We start from the raw sequence: 5,225 nt of genomic DNA on the forward strand, positions 1-5,225 counted from the left end.
AGTATGCTGATGCTAGGTTTGATGGGCATTCCTCAAACACATGGTCTTCACCATAATAAACGCATGACAGTTCGACTTCATCTCTCATTGGGATTCTTCATTATTTTGATCATATTAGCTAAAGAAGATACTAGGTTGTCAATAAAGTAATTGCGTCAAGCTCTATGGTACTAGCAGCTCTCTTGCACGTCCCAACTCTTGTGGTAGGGTACTGATAGTCACTGTTGGCAATCTTTTCCAAAATCTCATATGCTTCATTATAAGATTTATCCAAAAATATACCATTGGAAGATGCATAAACTACCATTCTTGTATGTGCATTCAACCCATTGTAAAACATCTCCATCTGAGTCCAGCGTTGAAATCCATACATCGGACATTTCTGAATTAACTCTTTAAATTGGTCTCAGGCTTCATATAATGTTTCATCCTTTAACTGCCAAAAATATGTGATGTCATTTCTAAGCTTGGCATTCATGTTCGATAGATTATACCGTAACAAAAACCTCTACCAAAGATTATTCCATGATGCCATTATTCTCAACGGCAAAGCATTCAGCCATGCTTTCCCTTGATCTTTTAAAGAATATGGAAATAGTTTAAGCCACAGAGCGTTTTCAGGAATACCTTGCTGCCTAAACGAGTCACAAACCTGTAGAAAAAGTCTTAAGTGCAATCTTGGATCTTAAGTGGGTAGTCCACCAAACTGTCCTACTGTCTGTACCATCTAAAAACTTACTGGTTTTAGCGCAAACTACTACGCCTGTATTTGTGGTCTAACTATCCCTGGATTTAGGTTATCCAAAATTGGCATAACATGCTTCTCGGATTGGTCTATCTTGGTCATCTATCACCTTACAAACATGAAGATTAGCACTCTGACAATTCAAATTATAATTCATACCAGGTATCACCCTACGAATAGGGGGATTAACATATTGGACATTCTGATTATCATTGAGACCAGGATCATTCCTGTTCTTAGCCATTTTTTGCAGTTCTTTCTGCCTTCTTCGTAAAGTTCTCTCGATCTCTAAGTCAAAAGGATACTCTTTGTTAGTAGGAATGCCTCTTCTCACGTACTGATGGTAAACCTATAGAAATTAGATAAAACTAAGCTAAATAAACTATTAGAATTAAGTAAAATAATCAAACCAAATTACACCAAGTTGTTGATCCCCGACAATGGCGCCAAAAACTTGTCTCGTGTGAAAATGATATGCGAATTGTACATGAATACACATCCAATCAAGTAATAAAGTGATAAGTGAGATCATCTCCACAGGGATTGGATTAGGTATACAATTGGTCAAGTTATTATAATAAAGTTAGATTAATGTTATAACAAAATAATGATAAGAATGAAGTGGTAAACAAAAGGAACATTAATGTGAACAATATGTGTAACTGATGAATAATTGAAAATGCTATGGCAAATCAAGAGTAAAAATGCAATGGCAATTACGAAAATGACTACATGAATAATATGTAAACGAACAAATAAACAACTAAGAATGCTATGGCAAAGATACAACGGTAAAAAAAATAAAGGATATATGATATGATGTGGAAGTTTGGGATTACTAAGAATATACCCTTTCTATCAGTAATGCATCAGCAAAATCATACTTAATCTACTACTTAGAAGAGTTCTAAAGTGGTCTACTTTTTTCAAGAGCAAAAACCTCAAGTTACCTTACCTGTGTCTATAGGCTTCTAATGTGGTACCTTGGACTGTTTTCTTCTATATGAGCGTTGTTCTATGTCTAGAGTATACCACAAGTATCAATCAAGTACTTGCTCATATCATTCAATTTTGATCCAACTAATCCAACCTTTTCAGAATTAGATTAGTTTATGGGCATGTTGCACAGTCTATGTATAAGGATTGCACGCATACGATGTAGAAATAAAAATAATTGAATAGAGTAGTAAATTAATTCAGATCTATGCTTCAACCATTAAAGAAAAATAAAGGTTTCCTCATGTAATCCCAACCCTATGAGATTTAGCTCATGGGTTGGCAAATAAACTTTAAAACTAAAATAACATCTACAATTATTTTCATCATTCAATTCACGAAAGAATAAAGTAATAAAAATGGAAGACTTCAGCTAGTTCACATTCCAGCAGTGCAGTGTCCTGTGGTGGCTGAGAGGGACTGCCTTTGTCTTCCTCTTTTCGTCTCTACTCAGTCGCTACCCTCTATTTTTACCCAAGGATCTCCTCCTCTTTGTTGTTGTTCTCTCTTATTCGCCCTTTTGTGGTTTCCTCCTTCGGCTTTTTATAAGCTTTTTCCTAGGGTAAATCCAACAACCCAAGATATATTCTCCTCTTTTTTAGATTTTCTTTTTGGATTAATGTCCCTTCCTTTAAGGTAGGTAGTTATCAACCCATGATCTCATGATCTTTTTTCTCTTTTTTAAGCTTATTTTTCTAGTACAAGTAGAGTTGGGCTGTGACTGGTATGCGTTGACTATTGACTCGGTCATCTTCTTGAAATTGCCATCGCATAAAAGTTGGCAAACTGTCCAACTTTTTGCCCCGACAAACCTTCATTCATTTATTTCTTCCTCCACATCCTGCACTTGCTAAACCACCAAACACAACCCTTCCACATGCAATTAAAAGTAACAAATAATAATATTTAAGCACCGTCCAAACTCCTTATGCAATGTTCTAAAACTACTAAAATAATATCCTAAAATGCAACTAAATTCACTTAAGTACAGACAATTGACCCAGCCTAAAGGTATGAATTATAACTCTTTTCAAGAGTTATAAGTAATCGAGACAATTCTTGCTAATGTTGGTAAGTTTATTACTCAAGCTTTCAATTATTATTGTATGCTACATTGTTTGTGTGAGTAACTACTGCAAAAGTCTATTTTTTATACATATAAAATGGTGTAGCAAAATTAATAATTAAATACCTCCAGTTAATAGCCAAACCATATTTTTTTGAGAACATAAGTTTTTGTATATATGTAGAAGAATATGACATTTTATATGAACTGACACTTGTACGCATGTATTTAGTTTTGATGAATAGTCCCCATTACTATTGGCTTTTGGTTAGGAGCCAAATATGACCTTTTAGAATTTTTGATTGTGCAATGTATGTTTAAATGCACTAAATGGGTATTTAAAGAAAATTGGGATTATACATTAGTTATGAGTCTTCTTGTATTATTAAATCATTGAATAAATTGGAGATTCAATTATAACATGATTTGTGATTACTATTTGATTTTATAATTTTTCCAACAACATTAGGGAAGAGAAATAATAGTTTGATAAGATAATACTTGGAATGAATTATCATTTTCTAGATCTGCGTAAAAAGTAATTTGAACTAAGAGTTTAAAATATAATTCACTTTATTGCAAATTAACAACCTCAAGCATTTACTGACTTCATGAGAATAACCAAGCGTTATATACTAGTTAATATTTTGATTTGAATTGAAGTCTCGTTAGGACAACTTATTAGAACAAATGAAAGTAATGCATGCCTGAAAAGCTGTTAAGTGGATAGGATTTAGTTTATTTCTTTTAAAAAGAATTGTTTGATTTTAATAAAAATATTTTTATTATCTCCACTTTTCTCTTCCAATTCTGCACGTTCTTTTTCCACTTTCCCCAGTTTTATTTATTTATTATTTTATTGTTTTTATTATTATTATTATTATTATTATTATTATTATTATTATTATTATTATTATTATTCTGTTGTTCTCCTACTTTGTTTCTTCTTCCCTTCTTTGTTGCTTCATACTTAATCAAGTAAACAACAACTTTTATCCTTTTGTTTGCAAATTCAATCCTTGTCAGAGGGCATTGATTCTATTGTTTAATTTTTTTGTAAAACATCAACTCCTCCAACGTTTTAATTATTGTTTAGGACTACTATTGTGATTGTTTGAGTTCTTGAAATCTCATGGTTGACTTCGCATTAGAAAATATTCAGGTGTGAGATTCTAACTCGAAACGACGTTAGAAACTTAAGAAAAACTTGAAAATAGAGACTGTTTTTGACACTATTCTGCATCACATGGTTGTGTGGTAGACCGTGTGGGCTATCCGGGCGTCTGGACCCATTTTCTAAAAAAATTCACTTATTTTTGTTAGACTCTAAAATTCGTAATTAGACCTTCTGTGAGGTCTGTTTGGCTTAAATATGATTCTAAAATATGAAATCTGATATTTTACGAATGCACCTGATTGGGATAAGGTACGTGTTACAGTTGCAAGTATGTTTAAAATGTGAAATTCGTATATGATCTGTAATCTGATAATTCTGTTAGTATGTTCTAATGTGAAAAACATGTATGGCATATGTGCATATGATGTCTATTAGTATTTGCATAAGCATTGGGGTGGGATATAATATGTGATGGAGGAAGTGTGATTTTGACAGTATTACTACATCTTCTGGCGGTGTATCCGCAATATCAGTTATGGCAGCTTGACTGCAATTATAGTGGCTTGACCACATATATTTGATTCTGACAGGTTACCATAATATTTCTGTTTGGCAGCTCAGCTGCACTTATATGAGTGACATACCACCACGACCTAGTGTGATTGGATGGATGGACTCTTGTAGTCCTAATTAGTGTGATTGGTTGGACGGAGTTGGTGTGTAGCAGATGGGGGTAAAATTTGTGTTTGCATTTGTTCTAGTCTGACATGACTTTTTGATATGATATGTGTTTCTCAAACTTGACATTATGAAATTATGTTCTAATATATTTTTCTGAAATTATGTTATATGATAAGCTCCAATACGCTACATGATATGCTCTGATATGTAATATGATACGAAATTTCGATTGATTCTTGTAAATGCAAAACTCATAAGGAAATTTTGTTCGCGAGCTGGGTCACACACTAGGCTTCTAGCTCACTCATTTGCTTATTACATTTTAGGTAATCTTCTGACTTAGGACTGGATGGCGTGTAGGAGCTTAGATTGTATATGGAAAACTCATAAGGAAATTCTGTTTATGAGAGTTCTGCTAAGTTTTATGCTTTTGAAACGCACAACTAAGTTTGATTAAATCAAAAGTTTTTAAACAAACAAATGTAATTCCTCCAGATGCGGCTATAATGTCTAGGCCAGGTTTGAGGCGTTACATTTGTGGTATCAAAGTCAAGTTGCAAAACTTGAACTGTGGTTTTGATTTAAAATGTTATGCATAATATGTTTTTAAAATTTCTGAT

The 5,225-nt window shown here is 33.1% G+C and overlaps 1 non-coding gene across 1 annotated transcript; it reads left to right on the forward strand.

Annotated features, from left to right (window-relative positions):
- Positions 1–362: 362 nt before the first annotated feature.
- LOC128032138 (small nucleolar RNA R71) lies at positions 363–469 on the forward strand. The gene has a single exon (XR_008188267.1). It is a non-coding gene; the product is annotated as a small nucleolar RNA R71 (small nucleolar RNA).
- The last annotated feature ends 4,756 nt before the right edge of the window (positions 470–5,225 follow it).

The sequence above is a fragment of the Gossypium raimondii genome, chromosome 8 (genome assembly GCF_025698545.1).
Source record: "Gossypium raimondii isolate GPD5lz chromosome 8, ASM2569854v1, whole genome shotgun sequence".
NCBI classification, from domain to species: domain Eukaryota; kingdom Viridiplantae; phylum Streptophyta; class Magnoliopsida; order Malvales; family Malvaceae; genus Gossypium; species Gossypium raimondii.